Here is a 26,291-nt window from a genome sequence, read left to right as displayed (position 1 = left end):
CTTTGTTGTGCCCTTTTTTGTATTTTGCAAATTTTAAGGTTTTTTTTGATAAACTAAAGTAATTTCTGTTTGGTAATATTTTCACCTATTTACTGATTTCATAATCATTACTTATTATTGAAGATTCATTTTGTACTGTTACATAGTTTTTTCCCTGCTGTGCAATTATAAAATGCTCCACTAGATAGGAGTTAAAAGCAACTGACTGCTTTAATAATGCAGGGCTAAAGAGACTGACTTGTGTCTCCCGCCCACATCTATAAGAACTGCTGGTCTGAGGCTGCCTCTCTAAATGTTAGGTGGCAAGAAGTCAGACCATCAAATGAGCACAGACCTATAAATGAGCATGCCTTTGTAGATATTTGTAGACCTGCACTGTGTAAAGGAAGACAAGATCATTGGCTTGTTCGTAGCTGAATTAATAGCATTTACATGCTGTTCGGTGATTTTAGCTCTTTAGCTTAATGAATACCAATTGTTTTAATTGCTACTTAAATCCTTAGTGTAGATTGATAGTTCCTGGAATTTTAATTTGTCTAATACAGAATTAGCCAATCTTTCATTACTTACTAAAAAGACCAACTGAAATAAATTATACCTTTAACTTCATAACCTATTCATTTAATCCTAAAAGTAAAAATATTGAATAATAATCACTGTTTACCTTACCTATATATAGTGACTTTAATTGTGAATACGTTACAAAGCAAGTGGTGTCACAGTGCCCAATGCAACAGTTTTTTGTAAGTCCAAACACAAGTAACAGTAACACAAGATGACAGGCTTAAAATGAGAATCTAAAGAAAACAGCATATAAAAAGTTAGTCTTTAGCCTGAATGTGATATTTGGACCCAATGAAGCCTTAAGTCTTTTTTTTTCGATTAGAAATAAAACGATTAAGAGACCCAAGCCATACCATCAGTTTACTTAAGCGCCCATCACAGACCATCACATCCACACCACATAGTGTAAAAGCCCATCTAAGCCATACAGTGCAGAAAACAACCTCAATGTGTAGGCCTTTAGTATTATTAATGAACAAGAAGAAATGTGTGTACGGCTCTCATAGCTTTTTCTTTGTTTTTTATGTTAGTTTTACTGTAGAGTGTGTATAATTATGTGAAAGTATATTTTTTAAATCTCTGGATTATATAGATTTTGTTAAGGACAATTGTTATCATTATGGTGCATTTATATATTTTTTATAAAGAGTGGACAAAAGTAATTTAAGCATAAACAGTGCACCATTTGTTTAAAAAATATATAATTTATCAGTTTCAGGTTGTGCAAATAAAATGACAGTTGAAAAGAAAGGAGGCAGTAAGTGACTGGGGGAAAATAAGCATAGCCAGTATGAAGCATCTTGGAGAGTAATTGAGTCAGGGGTAAGGATCTTTTTTATTATCATAAAGAAGGATCACTATTAATTCTCAAAGAAGAAATAAACTCAAGAGCTGATTGGCTTTCAATTTGGGGAGGTGGTTGATCTTGATGTTATAAATTCTTTTGCAACTACTGAGATAAAGTTAAAAACAGACTCTTTCTAATATAATTGAAAGAAACAAAAGAATTGTCATAAAAGAAAAAGAACTGGGAAAAGGAACTCATTTTTGTAGTTTGGTCAAGTGGAACACAAATAAGAGACTGCAGAACAAAAACTCGCCCTCAGAACTCATGGATGATGTACCAAAAAGAGAAGGAATGGCAAAGTTAATCAGACACCAGACATATCTTTTGACATTTGCTGGAGTAAGATTTATTCTGTGAATGATATGGAGCTGTGTGAACTGACTGTGGATATGTTTGGATGACAAATATTCCAAAACACATCATTCCAAAAAGTAGCAGTTTTATAATAAGATACAGTAGGTCTTTATGATGAGAGAAAGAGCTTTGTAAAAGTATTTACATAATAATGAAGAGATTGAGATGGGGCAGGTTTCTCAAAAATCTTACACCGGATAGAGGAGCTTACAAGACTCTCATTGTCTTTCTCAAAATGAGTGACACTTTCAGATGAGTGTGAGAATCAGTGTAAGCTCTCAATGGGTGTGGAGGTGATGAGACATTTTTTAGCGGTTAAATCTCTATGGATCTCATCATGTCAGCAGATGGGAGATTGCAGTTTTTCTATTTGCCATCTGCTTAAGACTCGGAAATATTACTCAAAGAGTAAAAAACACAACACAGAAACAAATGAAAGGCAAAGAACTATTTTGACATATATTTAGAAAGGGAGTAATTAGAAAACAGTAACACATTTGTTTTAAAAAAATGTGACATCTACGCTAAAAACGTCTACTAAAAGGTAAACAATATGGCATTGCATTCTTTTTGCAATATTATGGGAAATACACTAGGAATGATTACTTTGCCAGTACGCCACTCAGTTGCCAGTGTTTGCAGTGCCCTGACTGACAAAGCACCATAGTGTAGAATCATATTTTTAAATAATGTATGCAGTGATTATACATTAGCAAATTTGATATTTAAATATTGTGTTTGATGGTTTCCAATAGTTTTTACCTTACAAGTGACACTTTCTTTACTGTGATCATTTGTGTGAAGGATGTGAGAGAATAAAGGAGATATAAAATGAAAAAAAAGAGCTTTTCTGGGCTGTATGGTGAATGCGCATATGCAATAATAAAACTGCTGAGAGGACCTTGTGCTCGTGTCTGTTTTCTGTGCCTCCAACCAGCATCAACCACATTCAGCATTTTACAATACTATATAACACTGACATCCATCACAGAAGGTGTTCCGGCACAGTGAAACATTATTAACACTTTCTAAATATAAATATGGCTCTACTCATTGATGGTCACTTTAACAATATAAGTGTTAATTTAACTGGGAATTTTGCTCTGTGTAATTTGTGTGTTTTCAAATAGATTATGATTAACCTGCCTGACGACACATGCATTGGGACCGCTTAAACCCTTAGCGGCCCACTACCGGGACAACAAAGTGTTCAAAAAATGTTTCATAATACCTTTCAGCGCATCATACAGACAAACTACACGACACACAGACACAAACAACACGAAAGCCAAGGGTGTCTACTACACACAATGGAATGCCATTGTTACAATATGTAAGGTTCACTTTTAATCTGTCATGAAATTTTACGTATGCAGCGTCATACTAGGTCACCACAAGAAAATTAAAACCAGCCTAGTGTTCGTCGTATGGTGGGTGCGACAACTTGCTGTATCAGTGCATGCTCCCATTCCTTCCCTCCGCCAATAATTATTCTGATCAAGGAATATCCAAGTGTCATATATCAATTGAAAGGTCTCATCCAGTAGATTTCAAACAATGTCTTCAACAGTCGCTTCAACCAAACACAAGGCTGCCACGGGCCATAAAACGAAAAAGACGGTTACACAGTTCACCTGATTTTTGCGTGTTCGCACATATAACTCCACAAAACAACAGCAAAAATGGACATATCAGTACTTACAGCAAGTTCTACTGAATAAAATGAGCCCTTACATGTGTCTCTCTGATAAGCAGCTGCTGAGTAATCCGACATAATTAAACTAGTGATGGGCTACTCGATACTGACGTTTCAACACCGTGTCAAGCTTTCTAAGCGCTGGTGCTGGCTTGTTTCAAATGCACCCATCATGTGGATATCTTCACAGTTAGATGCCGATTTGGTCAACCATTACCCTGCCGAACTTCTTTGGCTCAAAGTGTAAAAGCCCCTGCTACCGCTGTAATGTCTGCTGACGTGAATTCAAATCCTACGGTTCATGTAGGTGGATCTTGCTTATCATCCCTGCCTAAAGTAAAAAAAAACATTTTTTTTAAAAACAGGTACAGTATGTACAGTAATCCCTCCTCCATTGCGGGGGTTGCATTCCAGAGCCACCCACGAAATAAGAAAATCCGCGAAGTAGAAACCATATGTTTATATGGTTATTTTTATATCGTCATGCTTGGGTCACAGATTTGCGCAGAAACACAGGAGGTTGTAGAGAGACAGGAACGTTATTCAAACACTGCAAACAAACATTTGTCTCTTTTTCAAAAGTTTAAACTGTGCTCCATGACAAGACAGAGATGACAGTTCTGTCTCACAATTAAAAGAATGCAAACATATTTTCCTCTTCAAAGGAGTGCGCGTCAGGAGCAGAGTCTGTCAGAAAGACAGAGGAAAGCAAACAAATCAATAGGGCTGTTTGCTTTTAAGTATGCGAAGCACCGCGGCACAAAGCTGTTGAAGGCGGCAGCTCACACCCCCTCCGTCAGGAGCAGGGAGAGAGAGAGAGAGACAGAGTTTGTTTTTCAATCAAAAATCAATACGTGCCCTTCGAGCTTTTAAGTATGCGAAGCAGTGTGCAGCATGTCGTTTCAGGAAGCAGCTGCACAAAAGATAGCAACGTGAAGATAATCTTTCAGCATTTTTAGACGAGCGTCCTTATCGTCTAGGTGTGCGAACAGCCCCCCTGCTCAATCCCCCTGCGTCAGGATCAGAGAAAGTCAGCGCAAGAGAGACAGAAAAGTAAGCCGGGTAGCTTCTCAGCCATCTGCCAATAGCGTCCCTTGTATGAAATCAACTGGGCAAACCAACTGAGGAAGCATGTACCAGAAATTAAAAGACCCATTGTCCGCAGAAATTGTCCAGCCAAAAATCCGCGATATATATTTAAATATGCTTACATATAAAATCCGCGATGGAGTGAAGCCGCGAAAGGCGAAGCGCGATATAGCGAGGGATTACTGTAGTACATGTCTGTAAGTTGACAAATAAGTTTAAGAGACATTATGAAAGATTCACATGGGGCTCCTTGTTCCTTGTGTGGAATCTTGGCTACCGAGATTCTGCAACAAATTGATGAGCATATATGGCATAAGGCAGCACATATTATAACAATCTAGCATCTAGATAGATAGATAGATAGATAGATAGATAGATAGATAGATAGATAGATAGATAGATAGATAGATAGATAGATAGATAGATAGATAGATAGATAGATAGATAGATAGATAGATAGATACTTTATTAATCCCAATGGGAAATTCACAATTCATATCTATTGTATATGTCAATCATATCAGAGAGGCCAAGTAACGCTGCACCAAAGCCGATGTGGTCATCACAACAATATATGCGCAAGACACTCCTCATTAAACGTTTTTAGTATTCAGTGATTCCCAGATCTGTAACTGATATGTATTATTGATTTCCAAAATGCAATGTGAGTAAAACTAGGTCTGCATAACTAATTACAGCTGTCTTTAAAACAGAATCGGTGCAATCGACAGCGTCTTCAGCAATTGAGGGAAAACCTCTGGATTTCTGCATTAATGAGACCAAAAATAAGCTGAAAAGAAACCTTGAGAATTCATCTGGAGGTTTACATAAAGATCACTCAAGTACTGACAAAAAGGAGCTGCTGGATAAGCACATCTGGAACCAAAACTTTCGAAAAAGCGCCAGACTTTGTCAGCAACATCCTTCTGTTGTGAATGCATCTTGACAAAGGTTCAGGTGGAAGGTAAATAAGTAGTCTTCCGATATGCAGCACAACAGAATAAATCATTGATGTAAATAGAATTAATGAAAGACTAAACTTTTGTCGTTTCTGCATTCTTAAACCATCTTCCAGTTACACAATCCCCCACAGGCACTGACAAATTTAACATTTCCCTGCTCCTTACCTGTCGTGTTGCCCAAAGCATCAATACATAGTTTCATTCAAGGCTTTATCGCCCTTCCTTTCATACACATAAAATAAGACATACATTTCCTCTACATACATGTTCAATAATAATAGTAAAATGGACAGGAATGAGAAAAAGCACAAGATGGGAATATTTATGAGAAGAGCCTGGGCATCAGGGTGAGGAGGTGTCTTGTTTCCTGTTAGGCGAGCTCATCTGCTGCCCCTCAGTGACACTGGCATGTGTTACACTGGGACCAAATGCAATTGAGAATACTAACAATGTACACCTTCAGGAGTGGAGTAAATCGACTATATACTAAAGCATTCCATTGCCAAACGTAAAAATACAAAGTAGAACATTTCAGACAAACAATGAGTTTTGTTAATTATAAACAATGCACCATAATTATTATATGTGTTGTTAATTCCTTATTTATTCTCACCAAACGTTACATATCTACGGGTATTATGTTTATAATAATTCTGACTAAGTTAAAATAAAACACTGTTAAAATATATTAATAAACAAACTGAGACACATTGGCCTCTAGGAAATATCAAAAGCTTGTGAATAGTTATTTAGGACAGAATGGATTGCTAACGTCACTCAGTAACAGAATCTCAGTGAAGCAGGACTCGTGAGTAGTAACGAATAATACGCGACACTCAGGAATTATAATGCATAATAATGGGAAAAAGTAAAATCTATGACTTTGTAAAACAGAAACTGTAAACGTAGTTTTCTGCCTCATTCTGCGCTGTCAGTGCAATACGAACACATAAATATGAAGTTTAATACGTTTTACAGTGGAACTCTTTACATATGATACACAATATAGCTAGGGGCGTGTGCCCCCCTAGCCCAACCCTCCCTCAATAGCTCGCTTTGCTCCCTATCGGTCCACAGTGGAATTTTTTGGTGATTGGAGGGAAAAAAAAACTTTCTACAAGAGGACAATCAAGGACACAAAACCGTGGTGATTTTACTGTGAGACAACTGCAAAACCATTGAGCCACCGAAACGGGGAGGTTAACGAGGTCCACACAACAGAACTACTGCTGTTCTTAGCGGAGTGGATGTAGACAATATATTTTATTTGACATATGCACGTTAAATTAGTTTAACTGACACAAGAGCATCATTGTTGTATATTCCTAATAAAGACAAAAAAAATGATATATATAGATGTATACTATATGAAAAGAAAATTGAGCATTGCATGAAAAGGTTGCACGATTTAGCTATTTTTTTCATGTATGTAAAGTTGATATATGATAATATGAATCAGACAAAGGAAATCACAGCAAGCCACAATAGCAGTAATGAATTATCAGCACCTACCTGAATTGTCCTTTCAACCTGTCACTGAACTATCAACTAAAGTGTGTAATGTCAATACAAATTACAAAATATAACTAGAGGGTTAAGTGTCAGATAGACTCTCAAAAATACACAGTACAATGCCTTCGAATGTGTTGAGGCTTCATAAAGCCTCCTTTAACTGCTCATGTCTGCTCAGCACTTCAAACCACGCCCGAGGCTTCATTAACCAGTGTGCATGTCTGCTTGGCGCTTCAAACCACGCTCAACAGTTCATTAACTAGTACACATGTTTGCTTGGCATTTCGATCTGTGCTTGACGGTTTATTAGCCAATGCACATGTCTACTTGGCATGTATTCTGACTATATATATGGAAGAGAAGGTCTGTGATACGGTTTGCATATTTGCAGCTGGAGATCCACAAAGGGAGAAAAAATGAATCACGTATCATAAAGTAGTTTTTATTCCTGAGCTTTCAAACCCTACCAGGGGTCTTTATCAGAGGATAATGCTTAGACTTACAAGAATCAAAGGCAATATATAGCAACACATTAAGAGGGGGGGTGGGGTGAGGGTGGGGAAGGTGACTAAGTCAGTATGATCAAGAGGTGGGGGGGGGTTTGTATAGTTTATTTATTATGTACATGTTCTTCTTAAGTTAGCATATGCTGGATTTATGTCCAAGTGTCTGTTGATGGCGTTTTCATTTGATAGCCAAGACTCGGCCAACTCTCTGGCACTTTTAGTACTGGCCTTAAATTTTACTTTTACATTGTCCCAGTTGAATGTGTGTCCTGTCGATTTAGTATGTGCATAGATCAATGATAGTGATTGAAATCGACAGGAGAAACACGAAACGCAGTTTATAGTATCCCATGCAATTCTTGCTCAGTGGTATTCATAGGACAAACTTCAAAAAGAATCTCAACACGTGTGCAGGAACATCGCAACGCCATCAGAAGAAAGGACGCACTATCATTGATCTATGCACTTACTAAATCGACAGGACACAAATTCAACTGGGACAATGTAAAAGTAAAATTTAAGGCCAGTACTAAAAGTGCCAGAGAGTTGGCCGAGTCTTGGCTATCAAATGAAAACGCCATCAACAGACACTTGGACATAAATCCAGCATATGCTAACTTAAGAAGAACATGTACATAATAAATAAACTATACAAACCCCCCCCCCCCCCGATCATACTGACTTAGTCACCTCCCCCAACCCCCCCACCCCCCCTCTTAATGTGTTGCTGTATATTGCCTTTTGATTCTTGTAAGACTAAGCATTATCCTCTGATGAAGACCCCTGGTAGGGGTTGAAAGCTCAGGAATAAAAACTACTTTATGATACGTGATTCATTTTTTCTCTCTTTGTGGATCTCCAGCTGCAAACATATATATATATATATATATATATATATATATATAGAGTCATGCACGAGCGCATGGGGAGCAGCTTAAGGACCCGACACGCATCCTTGTATGTCTGATGGTTTCGTTGGAAAAGTTTGACCTTGATATTTATTTGCAGTATAAAGGGCTAAAAGACCCCAAACCTTTATGCTTTGTTGTTTGTATTATTACAATATATATATATATATATGTTACTAGAGAGGTGAGTGTCAAATGCTTCGAAGGTTCGATATGATTTTCAACACAATTGATTCAAATGTTTTGATCCTTCATGAGGCTTCACTCCAACCATCACTAAGTGAACCTACAGGGCGGAAGTGGTAGGTACCTACTATCTGGTGTTTCTGGCGGAGATGACTCTCTCAGTGGCTCAAACTTCACACCATTGGATAGTTGCGACTGTGATGTTTCCAAGGACACCTAATACAGCCATGTTTGAACAAAAGCTGACGTCCTGACATGCAAATCAACCTCTCATTCCTACTTGGGAGATGGAAGGTTTGTGTGTTGTCGCATATAACTTCACCAAGCAACAGCGAATATAGAGATGTTATATTTCAAAATTTACAGCATTTTCTGCGGAATAAAAATAGCCCAAGGACGTCACCATGTGATGAAGCATTAGCAAGATATTCTATGTAAAATAACTGGTCAATAAGCATGCCAAGAAAAATGCAGCTGGCATTTCCAGTTGGGTCACTCTGGCTCAGTGGGGTGTGCCATCACAAACTTTATACAATTTTATAGTTTTAGTGAAAAAATGACTGTCCTTCCAATATTTATTGCAGTTTGTTCCTATGTCGTGCCAGATGCTTTCTGGGTTAGGCTCTGGGTTTCCTGTGTCTCTGCTGTGGATAGACGGGTTTAGAAAATGGATGAATGGATTTCTCTCCCTGAATGTGCAAATCATCTGAGATAGGCATGTTGTTGGGAAGTGGTCAAGAGCTACACATGATGAATCAGTGCTTTGCATCAGTCAGGTGGTACCCTACAGTATTTTCCAAAATGATTTGGTGCCAGTGTTCTAATTGGTCATTTTTTTGCCTGATACCAACTAACCATCCTACCATAATGACTAAGCTGAATCAGTTTGTCACTCATTATCCCAGGGCTCTTCCAATACTGTTGCCAGTACAGATATTGCATATTCATTGTACAGTTGCTTTTGTGTCATTTGCATTCTCCCTTACTGTAATTTATTTATACATGTGTAACAGTGTGCTGCAAATGTCAACAGTTTGTGTTTTTATCCCCTTTTCCTTTTTTTTTTCTACCATTAAGATTTGCGTCTAGAGACTGGACTTTAATTTTCTCATACTTCATCCATCCATCCATCCATTGTCTCCCGCTTATCCGAGGTCGGGTCGCGGGGGCAGCAGCTTGAGCAGAGATGCCCAGACTTCCCTCTCCCCGGCCACTTCTTCTAGCTCTTCTGGGAGAATCCCAAGGCGTTCCCAGGCCAGTCGAGAGACATAGTCCCTCCAGCGTGTCCTGGGTCTTCCCCGGGGCCTCCTCCCGGTTGGACGTGCCCGGAACACCTCACCAGGGAGGCGTCCAGGAGGCATCCTGATCAGATGCCCGAGCCACCTCATCTGACTCCTCTCGATGAGGAGGAGCAGCGGCTCTACTCTGAGCCCCTCCCGGATGACTGAGCTTCTCACCCTATCTTTAAGGGAAAGCCCAGACACCCTGCGGAGGAAACTCATTTCAGCCGCTTGTATTCGCGATCTCGTTCTTTCGGTCACTACCCATAGCTCATGACCATAGGTGAGGGTAGGAACATAGATCGACTGGTAAATTGAGAGCTTCGCCTTGCGGCTCAGCTCCTTTTTCACCACGACAGACCGATGCAATGCCCGCATTACTGCGGATGCCGCACCGATCCGCCTGTCGATCTCACGCTCCATTCTTCCCTCACTCGTGAACAAGACCCCGAGATACTTGAACTCCTCCACTTGGGGCAGGATCTCGCTACCAACCCTGAGAGGGCACTCCACCCTTTTCCGGCTGAGGACCATGGTCTCGGATTTGGAGGTGCTGATTCTCATCCCAGCCGCTTCACACTCGGCTGCGAACCGATCCAGAGAGAGCTGAAGATCACGGCCTGATGAAGCAAACAGGACAACATCATCTGCAAAAAGCAGTGACCCAATCCTGAGCCCACCAAACCGGACCCCCTCAACACCCTGGCTGCGCCTAGAAATTCTGTCCATAAAAGTTATGAACAGAATCGGTGACAAAGGGCAGCCCTGGCGGAGTCCAACTCTCACTGGAAACGGGTTCGACTTACTGCCGGCAATGCGGACCAAGCTCTGGCACCGATCGTACAGGGACTGAACAGCCCTTATCAGGGGGGCCGGTACCCCATACTCTCGGAGTACCCCCCACAGGATTCCCCGAGGGACACGGTCGAATGCCTTTTCTAAGTCCACAAAACACATGTAGACTGGTTGGGCAAACTCCCATGCACCCTCCAGGACCATGCTAAGGGTATAGAGCTGGTCCACTGTTCCGCGACCAGGACGAAAACCACACTGTTCCTCCTGAATCCGAGGCTCGACTATCCGACGGACCCTCCTCTCCAGGACCCCTGAATAGACTTTTCCAGGGAGGCTGAGGAGTGTGATCCCTCTGTAGTTGGAACACACCCTCCGATCCCCCTTCTTAAAGAGGGGGACCACCACCCCGGTCTGCCAATCCAGAGGCACTGTCCCTGATGTCCATGCGATGTTGCAGAGGCGTGTCAGCAAAGACAGTCCTACAACATCCAGAGCCTTGAGGAACTCCGGGCGTATCTCATCCACCCCCGGGGCCCTGCCACCAAGGAGTTTTTTGACCACCTCGGTGACCTCAGTCCCAGAGATGGGGGAGCCCACCTCTGAGTCCCCAGGCTCTGCTTCCTCATTGGAAGGCATGTTAATGGGATTGAGGAGGTCTTCGAAGTATTCCCCCCACCGACCCACAACGTCCCGAGTCGAGGTCAGCAGCGCACCATCCCCACCATATACAGTGTTGACACTGCACTGCTTCCCCTTCCTGAGACGCCGGATGGTGGACCAGAATCTCCTCGAAGCCGTCCGAAAGTCATTCTCCATGGCCTCCCCAAACTCCTCCCACGCCCGAGTTTTTGCCTCAGCAACCACCAAAGCCGCATTCCGCTTGGCCTGCCGGTACCTATCAGCTGCCTCCGGGGTCCCACAGGACAAAAGGGTCCTGTAGGACTCCTTCTTCAGCTTGACGGCATCCTTCACCGCCGGTGTCCACCAGCGGGTTCGGGGATTTCCGCCACGACAGGCACCGACCACCTTACGGCCACAGCTCCGGTCAGCTGCCTCAACAATAGAGGCACGGAACATGGCCCATTCGGACTCAATGTCCCCCACCTCCCTCGGGATGTGGTCGAAGTTCTGCCGGAGGTGGGAGTTGAAGCTACTTCTGACAGGGGGCTCTGCCAGACGTTCCCAGCAGACCCTCACAACACGTTTGGGCCTACCACGCCTGACCGGCATCCTCCCCCACCATTGAAGCCAACTCACCACCAGGTGGTGATCAGTTGACAGCTCCGCCCCTCTCTTCACCCGAGTGTCCAAGACATGTGGCTGCAAGTCCGACGACACGACCACAAAGTCGATCATCGAACTGAGGCCTAGGGTGTCCTGGTGCCAAGTGCACATATGAACACCCCTATGCTTGAACATGGTGTTCGTTATGGACAATCCGTGACGAGCACAGAAGTCCAATAACAAAACACCGCTCGGGTTCAGATCAGGGGGGCCATTCCTCCCAATCACGCCCTTCCAGGTCTCACTGTCATTGCCCACGTGAGCATTGAAGTCTCCCAGCAGAACGAGGGAGTCCCCAGAAGGTATGCCCTCTAGCACCCCCTCCAGGGACTCCAAAAAGGGTGGGTACTCCGAACTGCTGTTCGGTGCATACGCACAAACAACAGTTAGGACCCGTCCCCCCACCCGAAGGCGAAGGGAGGCTACCCTCTCGTCCACCGGGGTAAACCCCAATGTACAGGCTCCAAGTTGGGGGGCAATAAGTATACCCACACCTGCTCGGCGCCTCTCACCAGGGGCAACTCCAGAGTGGTAGAGAGTCCAGCCCCTCTCAAGGAGATTGGTTCCAGAGTCCAAGCTGTGCGTCGAGGTGAGTCCGACTATATCTAGCCGGAACCTCTCAACTTCGCGCACTAGCTCAGGCTCCTTCCCCTTCAGAGAGGTGACATTCCACGTCCCAAGAGCCAGTTTCTGTAGCCGAGGATCGGACCGCCAAGGTCCCCGCCTTCGGCCACCACCCAACTCACACTGCACCCGACCTCCTTGGCCCCTCCCATAGGTGGTGAGCCCATGGGAAGTTTCTCATACTTCACTTATTAAAATTTCCCTAAATTTATATTTCAAATGCCCTCATTATTTTATAATTTAATTTTCATGGTTTCTCATCGGATCCCTATTTTAATCTGCTTACTTTCACCAACACTTTAGATGACCACACCTGTTAGAATAAAGGTTTATTGAAGCCTGGCTTTGTTTCAACAGTGAGGGTTCTCTTTTCTCACTGATTTTGTGCAAGCTTTTGAGAAATGGACGAAAGAGCTTGGTGAGGATATAGTGAGAAGACCACAAGTGAAACTCTCACTGTTATTGAGAAACCAGCCCAGGGTGTTTACACAAAATAATATTTGTTAGATATACAGGCTATAAGGGAGCATTACATTGTAAACAAACAGTCAACTGGTGAAGAAGGCAAATGAAAAATGAAGTGGAAAACAGGTTGAAATGTGCTAATAACCTTATTAAATTTGCACAGTTTATAGTCATATATTGCACACTTCTGCTTATGAGTTCTTATATATAGTAGGTGCCCCAGAGGACAGATAGGCATCCTGCCCAGGATGGAAAAGGATTCCTGATGCTATAACAGAAGGATGGAATAAGTGGGGGCAATACCTGACCGGGATGCTTTACTATTTCTGTCCTGATTGGGATACCCCAAAACTGCAGAAACCAGCAGGGGAGCAGTTCATTCCCCACCATTCTATGTGGCAGTGTCCCTCATGTAGAGTCCCAGTCTGTACACTCACAGGTCTGCATGGTAGTTGGAGTCTGGAAGTGCAACCCTGTAGGGATCCCAGGGGGATGACAGAGGGTGTTGTCAGGGGGTGGACCTCCCTGGCTTTCATATGACATGGAAGTGCTTCCAACTGTCCACATCACATCACCAGAAGTATTCCCTGGTTCACTTTAAAAGGAGCCCACTGCTATAGCTCTAGGAGCAGAGGAGTATAGGAAGATTTATTGTGCTTATTATTCACTTATTGGGTCCTTGTGGCTGATTCCTGGAGAAAGGTCTGTGAAAAAGTGCTTGTGTGAAATAAAAGTCCATTATGCAGCTAGAAAAACTCCTTAATTTTTCTAAACTATTTTCATTGCAGGAATGACAACTTAAGATTAATACTATGTCGAGAATAACACCTGCAATTTGGAATTTTTGCGAAAGAAAATATTTTACCTTTGCTATGTTTCTTAAAAGAAAAAATGCAATTTTAATAATTTCAATAAACCCCAAGATTTCTAACTTAATTTAGTTTGGATTGCTAAATTACCAAGCTCTCACATTGCCTGTGGACCAATGACAATCACTTCAGTCTTTTTCATCATTGACCTTCATTAAGTAATTTCACATTCACTCTTTTACAGCGGCTAAGCATTGCTACAGATTCCCCAGAGAAGAATGTTTGACTTTATTTAGAACATGTACAGTCATGGCCAAAATTATCGGCACCCCTGGAATTTTCACAGATAATGCACCATTTCTCCCAGAAAATTGTTGCAATTACAAATGTTTTGGTATGCACATGTTTATTTCCTTTATGTGCATTGGAACAACACAAAAAACAGAGAAAAAAAGCCAAATCTGACATCATGTCACACAGAACTCCAAAAATGGGCCGGACAAAATTATTGGCACCTTTTCAAAATTGTGGGTAAATCGTTTTATTTCAATGATATGATGCTCGTTTTAACTCACCTGTGGCAAGACACAGGTGCTGGCAATATAGCAATCACACCTGAAGCCAGTTAAAATGGAGAAAAGTTGACTCAACCTTTCTGTTGTGTGTCTGAGTGTGCCACACTAATAGTCAAAAGTTTTTAAACAATGAGCGGAGCTCAGGGTTTAACTGAAGTGAAAATGAAAGACTGTAAAAAAGCTTCTATACAACCTACCTGAATGTTTCACAAATCCTCTCATTCCTTTTCCTCCAGTTTTTCACTGATGTCAGATGCTTGGTGAATTGATTTCTTTCATTTATAAATAGCTCTTGCTTCATATCTGCTCGATGGATAACAGTCCTTTTTACAGCATGACTGGATTCTCCTGTTTGAGTTGCTGTCTGTGTTTTTGTACAGTTTTAATGATCTAGTACTCACACTTCTTTTCTGTGTTAGGCCTTGTAAGCATCAGTGAAATTTTCATAGCTAATGTCTTACTATATTTACTATAAATACTCTTATACTAATCTTTGAGACACAATACAAATTTCAGTTTATAAACACTGAGATTGCTTAACATCATTTTGAACTAGTAAGGTGATATGAATTCTAGTTTGTGAATACTCTCATTCTCAGTTTCTGCTGCAGCTGTCATATTGACCCTGACAGTACACAAGTGTCACAAATATTTGAATATAATTAGCATGGCAGAATGAATGGATGGATGGCATCCAGCTCTGAGTAATTCAATATCAGGAGTGCAGGTGTGTTCTCTGAAGGTTTCTATTACACAACTTTTTATTGACATAAAGGCAGATATCATCATTCATCTTCTTGCTAGTACCTGAGCTGCTGCCTTACTGATCACAAATAAAAAATTTTATTCATTCAGTATTTGTATTTGAATCACTATCTTTATATAATCAATAAAATACATAAGACAACTCATTCTGTACTTGTAGAAGAAGTGGAAATGTACTCTTAGCTGACTGAATTTGTTCAATCAGTGCTATGTGCTGCTCATGGTTTATACATGTATGTGAAGATGGCCAAGACAGATTTTAAACCTTAAAATTACTGGTTTGATCTTCACCCCTGTGTAATTATGTGACCCTTATCATAAAACATCTACTCATTTTATGAGCCATCTTATGATCCAGCGTCATGGGACAAGAGAATATTCTGGTAACACAAAGCACAAGGTAGGTCCCAATTCTGAACACATTCTTTCATCCCAGCCAGCTGATGGCTTCCAATAAGCCTAACCTACATGTGTTTTGGGTGTTAAAGGTGACTGATATAGGCAGAGAAGACCAATGCAGCCATACATGGGGAGTTGGACGGCAGTGTTCACATGCAGCTTAAAATATTCAGTCAGAATATAGTTGCATCAGTAAATAACCATTTAAACCAATTACAATCTTTAACTAAGCATATTTTCCTATTAAATTTACCATTTTAAAAATATATATTTATAAATAATAAATCAGACAGATTAAGGGAGCATGGCAGTGTCAGCTTTCAGTAGATACCAAAATTGATAGCTACAATGCAAGTAATTCTTGCTACTGATTATAAGAAGAATGAGAAAAATGCAGCTCACCAGTAATTGTGAAGCAAAACATAATATGGATATAAATGATGTGATCCACTAGCAACTATCAGTCGCAGCAAAGAATGTATCAGGTTATGGAATGTTAATATCAATTGTTTCATTTCAACAGTCTTGAAATAAATGTCAATGAGGCTTGCAGTAACATAGTGCTACACAGTGCTAAGCGTAATGAGACATGGAATCATTGCAGATACGGTGTAATGGACTGCAACGTCATTACTCACATTGTGCTGTAACAATGTCAATGTGTTATTGCATGTCATTTGTTAAATTTACATCTATACGTCATCTTTCACTGAGGTGAGATATACTAAGTTAGCCATTTAGAAATATTAATTCAAGGTTTAAGAAGTATTATTTTTTAAGTCCTTGTGCTTATGAAGGGGTACAATAATTACCTTTTCCTGAAAAAGATAATTTCATGAACAAAGCTTAAACTCTTTAAATTCTGTATTAAACACACACATAAAAATCACATATGCTCCTCTGCAGATGATAAACTGTAAAAACTGTTACTTTATTTTTCTACATAAACACAGAACTTTCTACACAGCATTACTAAACTATGCCAATATGTTGAAAATTTATCTAGCACAATTAATCACACTACTTTCATATTCAAACAGTTCAAAAGCAAAATTGTAATATTTGAAAGAAATACAATGTATGCAATATAACTAATGTAGCTTTTAAATAATAATACATTAGTATATACTAGAACAAGCATTGCTGTTAAAAAATATTTGCAAAATGTGATAAGCTTAATATGCAACTTACTAAAGATTATATTTACAGTAAGTAAAGATATTTATCCTGGGTACCTCTTATGGCTTTTCCTGCATATGAACAACACTCCAACAACTAGATGTCATCAGATCTCGACCAGCCCTGGAAGAAAAGACATGCAAGCAGCTACTGTACAACCTGTAATAACTCAAGTTTACTATATAAAGCAGGGCAGGTGATGTAAGGGTCCTTATGGATGATGCTGCAATTGTGACCCACTGGGATGGCTATTTTGAGCAGCACATGTGCACCAGTGCATGCTCCCCAAACTGACCCAAAATGTACACATATATATGTGTATGTACTGTATATAGTAAATAAAAGACAGCAGAATGATGATAAAGTCTGAACAAAAAAAAAATGGTTGCAGAAGTTATCAAGTAATTATCCCTTGACAGCCCTCTGTCAGACAAACAAGTTTGAAAAGGCTTTCCATTGTGTAACTCTGTCCTCTTCTGCAGTAGTTCCTGTTATGAATGTTAAGTTCCAGTAGCATTGTTTTTTAAATTGCCAATAGGACAGAAGAAGTGGGACTTTACACATTGGTGCAGCTACCAGCTTAATGCATGTACCACATGAGTTGTTTTTAATCACAAAGTAATTTACCAAATTTCTGAGATGAATAAAATAAGTAGTTATTTTGTACCAGTGTGCCACAAGAGAAAACGTGAAGATACAGAATCATTATCTGTTTCTTCAAAAAAATCAAGAAAGTGAAACCAACATTGCAAGTACTGGTAGTGTACATAAGGTGGAACACAGTTCTGATAATGATGGGCTGGTTTGCTGGACGGTAACTAAGTAAAACGATTTCTTCCAGAGAAATAGGTGGCTTTACATGAAGGATAAAATGTTAGCTTAACACACACCTTAAACAACCTTTGCTATATCATCAAGTGAATGTGAAAGAGGATTTTCCTAGATGAATCTGATGCTCACCCTATCAAGATCATCTTTGTTAATACAGACGTCTGCACTGATGTTCCTGAAAAGTGTTGGAACTTCACTTCTTAAGTTCAGCTCAGACAGATATATGGACCTATGGCTGCTGTGAGGACTTCACTCTGTATTAGATACTAAAAGCAAGCAGTGATCAAGAAAAACAGAAGGAGCATCAGAAGGTATGTTGGAAGTTCCTGTAAAATGCTGTTCATAGAAAAGTTCGTGCGAGTACCCCCACCTTTTTTCCTTAGAAATAAAGCACTACACACATGTATCTAATTGTGTATCTTTTGGCAGCTTTTTGTCTAGAATACATTTACCTCAGACAGTGCATGAATCTGTTGCAACTTACCAAGAGATTCTCTCTTAGAAAGGGAATGAATCAACACATCAAATAGACTTCTTTCAAGATTGGTTATTTTGAAAGGCTTCTAATTTGAATGTAGATGTGGGTAACAAGGAAGATGTGTGCACTGGCATTGACTATGGCAATCCTTGGCCTTGATGACAAAATTAGAGAACAATGAAAAGAAGTACTAGGGGTGAAATTTAAAGATCCCGTGTGTTCTTGCCCCAGCCTCAGCTAGTGTATTGTTATTGATGACATTTTAAAATTACAGTTTAAATTATAAGAAGATTTCAAAGGTAGAATACTACTGGTAACTTAAAATGGAACAATTTTACAACATGGGAATGAATTCAAAGAGCTTGTGATTTCATCATTATATTCTTATGATAAGCCACATGTAGTGTATGAGAAAACCATATGCTTACAAAATACAACACATACATTGTAATCATTGTGAAAAGATTTGGTTTTAGTTTCAAAACTGATTTATAGGAGGTAAAGCAGCTTTGGTGCTGGCGATGCAATTGAAGCATTCAATAAAATTTGCTTTTGAAGATTCAATGAAAGGACTAGGTGTTACAATCCCTGAACAAGGCAATTTAATTCTTCTTTGCATGGAATTACTATTTGCTATACAACATGCAAGTGATGTACACCCCACTTCTCATAAAGTCTCACATTGGCCGTGAGTTTATCAGGATGCAGATTAATTAATTGCATTGTTGCTCAAATGATGAATGCGTTGTGCCCAATGTGAAATATCTTTAAATACTTTTATAATTCTATGCAGGCTACAGTCAAAGAACATACTGGTGATAACTTAATGATGCATATATGAGCAAAATTATATGAATCTCAGCAAAGCATGAATCTGACATTTACATCTGCTATTCAAAGACCTTCCTGGGTTGAGTTTACATCTTTTCTCTGAAATTTGATAAAAAAAAAATGCTAAATATTCTTAGTCTGATACAAAATGCTTTATTTTTGTATTCATGCACAAAGTTTAAAGCAATTTTGCATGAACAATTGTAATCTTTTTTTAGTAAACAATTAATTAATCTAAACAGAGTGAGACAGAGACCAAAGTTGATCTGGAAACTCTTTTGGTCTGAGGTCTGTTCCCTTGCTTGACTACCTGCTTGCTAAGTTTGAAAGACACGTTGAAATAAAATCTCTGGAAAACATCGCTTGTCTGCGGGCCCATGACGAACAAGTATCTAGTCTCTACAAAAATAGAACGACAAACTTAAATGAGCCTATTATTAATCCTTCACACGTTAGCAGCTCGGGGGCTGATTTGTGTACATGGACAGGGATATTGAAATTCATACATAAGGACAAAGGTTAGTAAAAGCTGTATGTTTCACTTTAACTCATTGTATTTATTAAAGATTTGTGGGGCCTAATCCTGATCACTTTCTGAGGAGTTCTACTTTCCACCACATATATAATGTGTTTAATAATTATGTACACTATTGGCAAAAAGAAGAAATACAGTAAAATCTATGTAAAATATACAGCACAGAAAATGTTTGGAGTCTTTTATACCCACAGACCCTAAATTAAAATATATCTAATAATAATAAAATATTCATAATTTTATTATTTTAAATAATTTTGTTTTTGTAAACCCTTAGGGTACAAATGAAATGTTCTTTACACATAATACTATTGATCATAGTATAACGCGGATTACAGAAACTGTTGTGTTTTTTATCAGAGGATTAAGCAATCAGTTTACAGGTATATAAAAAAAAGACATTTTTAACAGAATAATATACATACTTAGAATTAAAGATTAATGATACAGTAGTTTAATATTTTGAATTACAAAGAAAACTTTTAATTGAAAATCAGAATTTATGCAAATGATCAGTTTTATAGTATGGTTGTAATAAACATTGGAAGTTCAGCTACTTGCATCTTCCATTTAAAAGCATCTTTCTCTAAATACATTCTTCATACTTTACCACATTAAATGACCAAATGAAAAGCCACCGATTACAAAAAGCCCCAAAAGTGTAATGTCAGCAATATTCTTCTTTCTTATCTAGTTTATATAACAAAGCATATTTAATAGTTCTTTAAAATCATTCATTACAAGAGTGCTGCTTGTCAGTAAATGTTTTAGTGAATCAAGCTTAAGTGAACAACTGAAAGAAATTAACTAAATCAAATTAATTAGGCTGTGTTCCTCACAATCCAGCTGAAAAGAAAATGTTTATTATTGCAGGTGAAAGAAGTAATCCTTAAGCAGCGCAAAACAGAAAAAACCCATCCGAGAAATTGCTACAATATTACGAGTGGCAAAATCTACAGTTTGGTACATCCTGAGAAAGAAAGCAAGCACTGGTGAACTCAGCAACGCAAAAAGACCTGGACGTCCACAGAAGACAACAGTGGTGGATGATCGCAGAATCATTTCCATGGTGAAGAGAAACCCCTTCACAACAGCCAACCAAGTGAACAACACTCTCCAGGGGGTAGGCATATCGATATCCAAGTCTACCATAAAGAGAAGACTGCATGAAAGTAAATACAGAGGGTGCACTGCAAGGTGCAAGCCACTCATAAGCCTCAAGAATAGAACGGCTAGATTGGACTTTGCTAAAGAACATCTAAAAAAGCCATCACAGTTGTGGAAAAACATTCTTTGGACAGATGAAACCAAGATCAACCTCTACCAGAATGATGGCAAGAAAAAAGTATGGAGAAGGCTTGGAACAGCTCATTATCCAAAGCATACCACATCATCTGTAAAACACGGTGGAGGCAGTGTGATGGCTTGGGAGTGCATGGCTGCCAGTAGCACTGGGACACTAGTGTTTATTGATGATGTGACACAGGACAGAAGCAGCCAAATGAATTCTGAGGTGTTCAGAGACATACTGTCTGCTCAAATCCAGCTAAATGCAGTCAAATTGATTGGGCGGTGTTTCATGATACAGATGGACAATGACCCAAAACATACAGCCAAAGCAACCCAGGAGTTTATTAAAACAAAGAAGTGGAAAATTCTTGAATGGCCAAGTGAGTCACCTGATCTTAACCCAATTGAGCATGCATTTCACTTGTTGAAGACTAAACTTCAGACATAAACGCCCACAAACAAACAGCAACTGAAAGCCGCTGCAGTAAAGGCCTGGCAGAGCATTAAAAAGGAGGAAACCCAGCATCTGGTGATGTCCATGAGTTCAAGACTTCAGGCTGTCATTGCCAGCAAAGGGTTTTCAACCAAATATTAGAAATGAACATTTTATTTCCAGTTATTTAATTTGTCCAATTACTTTTGAGTCCCTGAAATGAATGGATTGTGTTAAAAAAATGCTTTAGTTGCCTCACATTTTTATGCAATCGTTTTGTTCACCCCACTGAATTAAAGCTGAAAGTCTGCACTTCAACTGCATCTGAGTTGTTTCATTTAAAATTCATTGTGGTAATGTACAGAACCAAAATTAGAAAAAAGTTCTCTCTGTCCAAATATTTATGGACCTAACTGTAGCTAGGATTTAATGGAACTTTACTTTGTAAGGTAGAACAAGTAAAAAAAAAAAAGTGAATGAAGCTGTGGGCTATATATAGATAGTCTACTTTGCAAAGATACACTTTTGTAGGTCCTCTTCTAGTGTCCATCGCAGCTTTGCTGACCTGGTGATGAACATGGGTCAGTGATGAACCGAGGTTAAGAACCAGTTTTGCCACCCGGATAAGGTATGGTGTCTGTTAAAGGCATGTTTAAGGGTAATGAGGCCTTTATCATGAACAATAACTGTATAAATAAAATCATTTCTGTGTTAAAGCAATCACGTCCCTCAAAGAACTGCAGGGCATGGTTAGTGATTTTGAAGGAACATTGTCAGCAAGTGGTTTCATTAACCTTACAAGAAAGTGGAGATATGAGTAGTGGGATTTTATATATAGAAACAATAGGGTGTCCAGGTTTTCAACAACAAAACAGCATAATGAGACATTTGTTTTTTGCTAATGAGAAAAGAAATGACAGATATAACCTCCCTGCGATAAACATTTCTTGGATCCAGTGTGAGGGAGAGGCAGCTGTATCAGAGAGTTGTTTCAAAGAATCTGTAATGTGAAACTCCTGCCAGACATCTAATACACTACACATCTGTATGCCAGTTTGATGACATCTAAATGCCATGTTATCCAGAGTGCCTGTAGTTAACTCTCACTCTAACAGTTCTGGTGTCTCCTGCAAAGTGTGGTAAGTTGCAAACCCTGACTGTAGAACATTTCACATCCTTAGATCATATCCACACTGATCTCTCTGATAGTGTTCCAAGTTAAACTCACTCTCAAACTTTGTTTGCATGCTTCTCTAGTATTAAATGACCAGCCAATATTTTATCTCTTTCTTTATGTTCCCTATTTTACATACCTTCTCTTGTCTTCTACTCCTTTTTTCACATCCTGTGGCTTTGTTCCTTCTTCTCCTCTAATATATGTAACATGTTTTGTCTTATCACTTCCATACCTCATTAAGGCTACACAGTGAAAACATTGTGTTTCTAAGCATCTTTTCATTTTGCCAGCATGGGAAACACTCTTAACTTTTCAATGTTATTAATATAATTATCATTATTAATAATTATGCCAATTATTTGAAAAATGTTTTATACATTTTCAGAAGTGCCATTTTTACTTTTAAGGTGAACTAACTCTTATAAATATCATAAATCTAGCAATGTAAGAAGTGTTTGAATTGCAATTTCTGTGGAATAAATAATGCATTGTCTTTATTGAAATTTCTTATTCCACATTAAGGGCATTTCATTTCACAAGACAATATTGGGGAATTCATTGAATAAAATGGTTACACTTGGCTTTATGCTGCAGACGTTAAGGGACATTAAAGGCGTAACAGCATGGCTATGCATTATGATTTACTCACTAGAATTCATCACCATCAACAGCCTACTTCACCTTGTGTATTCCAGTAGTATCACATAAAGGTGAAATGTTACCAGGACCAACCAACATTCCATACGTTAAGAGCTGTATTGATTCCTGAACTTTATGCATAATATGCCAGTGATTAATGAATCCCTAGCTTCTCTGTGCAGAGTTAGTACTGGGCTCGGCCTTCAATGTAGTGATCCATCACAGGTTCTAGAGGGAGTTTAGACAGTAAAGAGTACCAATGACATGTGAGGTGTTCTGATGGTGTCCTTATCATTGATTCTCATTTGAGATTGCAGGCATAAGCAGAATTCAATAAACCCAAAATATTGTAGCAGGTATCTCATAAAAAATAATACAATATGTCCTTACACAAGTCAATTTTATTATCTCTGCTCCAAGGTCCAAGCATCATAATTTTCTTTTCAATAACTACTAAAATAGAGTCTCATAGAACAAGTAATCTTAAGACATCAGTTTTACGTTTAGATTCATATTAAACAACAACTATATCCAATGTTAAATATAGAAAGAAAAATCTGAGATCACCTGTGCCTGGATTGTTTTAATTAAGAGCAACTCATTTCAGAGTCACAAATAAATAAATTATTTAGTATGGAAATACAGATTATTAATATGAAATGGCACTCTATGATGAATAGAAAGACATGTCCACTTTAAAATGTGTGTATTTTTCACATTTTAACGAAAAGCAGAGTAGCAGTGTAAAATGCAGGAGAAAACACATTCCAGATGGAATGTCCTTACCTGACTGAGATGCCTTGTCATTCTTGGCCAGGTGTAAACTACAATGGTTTGTACAAACTCACTTATCTTTGATGAAATACAAATACCACATGTTGTTACTCTATATGTAGAAGAACTTGATAGATCTCAGAGGATCCCTGAAGATATCATAAATTAATGGCAAAACAGAAATGCTGCAGGCCCAGGTGACTATCCAGTATCATTTTATAAAATGTAGTAGTAGTAACAGCAGTAGTGTCACATGTATGGAATTCTTACGTGTATATCTGACCAAAATTCAACACGTCAGAACACACAGTGCTGTAATAAACAAGAATGTTTGGAAGTTATTTTAAAATGGAAAATTCACAGATGCAGAAAATATTAATTTACTCAAGCATCAATTAAACGTTTTGCTGTGTCTCACTTGTTCTCTTGTTTCAGCATGGTCAGTTGTGGAGGGTAAATTATCAAGAAAAGCCAACAAAGCAGGAATTAAACAACAAACCTTTTATTTTATTTCATTTTCCAGTGTACTTGCACTGTCTGCCAACCACCCCTGCAAAAACATGTTACACTCTTTTTCCGTAGCCCCCCAATAAGAACACAGTATACTTTTTTAAACTGCCCCGATGCTCTACTGTATAACCAAAATTCTGTGTGTGCAATAACACCACACATTTAACTTATATAACAGAGTGTAGTTAACCTCAAAATAAAATGATCATTAAGTTAAACATCAAAGCAATAATAACTCTAAATAAATATGTTATACTTAAAAAAACCTGAACCAGCAAAAAACATTTTGAATATATAGTTATGAGAGTCAAGGAAAAGAGGAAGTACAGTGTGTGAAGATTATGATAATTCAGATGCACATTTTAGTCTCAAAATATAAAAAACGCAGGAAGCAGTGACAAATGCAGCTGACCAAGAACAATTGTTATCCACAAGAACCAAACAGTGGGTCGTCAATACATCATTGTCCATATGTTGACCTTGGAAATAAAGTTACTGTCTCCTAAAAGAGATTTTTCAATTCGGCATTGTCATTGCAGGCAATATTTATTGATCTACAGAAAATAAAAACCAAAACATGACACCATCCATCCATTTTCCAACCCGCTGAATCCGAACACAGGGTCACGGGGGTCTGCCAGAGCCAATCCCAGCCAACACAGGGCACGAACCAATCCTGGGCAGGGTGCCAACCCACCGCAGGACACACACAAACACACACTAGGGACAATTTAGAATCGCCAATCCACCTAACCTGCATGTCTTTGGACTGTGGGAGGAAACCCACGCAGACACGGGGAGAACATGCAAACTCCACGCAGGGAGGACCCAAGAAGCGAACCCAGGTCCCCAGGTCTCCCAACTGCGAGGCAGCAGCGCTACCCACTGCGCCACCGTGCCGCCCACATGACACCATGTGCTGATTAATGTCTTTCCAAATACATTCATGACATAGACCTGTTTCAATCCTGAGAAATGATGTCAAGATAAATGATTGTTAATTCTTGACAGTTGTTAAGTATTGATCCACACCTTCTGTGTTTCCGACATATGTTTGTGGAAATAATCATTACTAGCTGTCCCCCGTGGCTCTGCCTGCATAGTAGTGAAACAGGACAAACTTTAAAAATCAATAAACAAACAGGTATCACTAGCTAAGTGGAGCCAAGGTACTCTCCAACACATCGCGAGAGGTACACTGACTCGAACGTAGGCTGGCGCGTGAGTGACGAGGGTCAAGCCCGGCTCCCCACTCCTGATGTCACGCTTCCCCATCCCCTCGGCCACCAGCCTCTGTCTTGGATTAATGTGAATAAATCACTCCTGCAAGCGAACTATGATACTTAATGCGATGAGAAGAAGTAGCAAAATCAACCGGAATGTTCAAGCAAATTATAGAAAAAACCCAGATCTAAATCCGTTAAATACTTCTCTCATGAAAAGCGAACAGACATACATACAGACAGACAGATGTTGGATTTTATGTATACAGTATAGAGATATCACATATTCCTGGTACTATTTTTCTAATGAAAAGGATATGTTTCTATTTGCTTGTGTGATTTCTCATATAAATACAGAAGTAAATCAAAACAAATGTAACCACATGGCCTAAAAAGTTTACTGTGATTTGGTTTTTCGAGTTAAAACCACATCCCAGAAGAGGTAAAAGGTTGTTGTGCAAGACAGAATGCTGAGCTATCAAACACGACTAGTCTTCTTTTAAAATGGATAAATTTAGGTCACAATTTCTCATAGCAAATACATATACTGTATACTATGTTTGTGAAGGAATAACTTTGGCTTGAAAAATACTAAAGTTATTCTTTAGGGACACTATTAAAAAGTGTACCCAATGATTAATGTGAGCAATTTAAGTAACTGGGTGATGAAGACTAGAAGACTTGGTCAAAAATAAACAATAGGTCATAGCTAGGAAAACAAACTATTCAAACAAGCACTAACAACGGGCTAAATTAGAACAAAACTCCGAA

This window comes from Erpetoichthys calabaricus, chromosome 12 (genome assembly GCF_900747795.2).
Source record: "Erpetoichthys calabaricus chromosome 12, fErpCal1.3, whole genome shotgun sequence".
In the NCBI taxonomy this organism is placed as follows: Eukaryota; Metazoa; Chordata; class Cladistia; order Polypteriformes; family Polypteridae; genus Erpetoichthys; species Erpetoichthys calabaricus.
Note: the sequence above shows the minus strand (reverse complement) of the source record.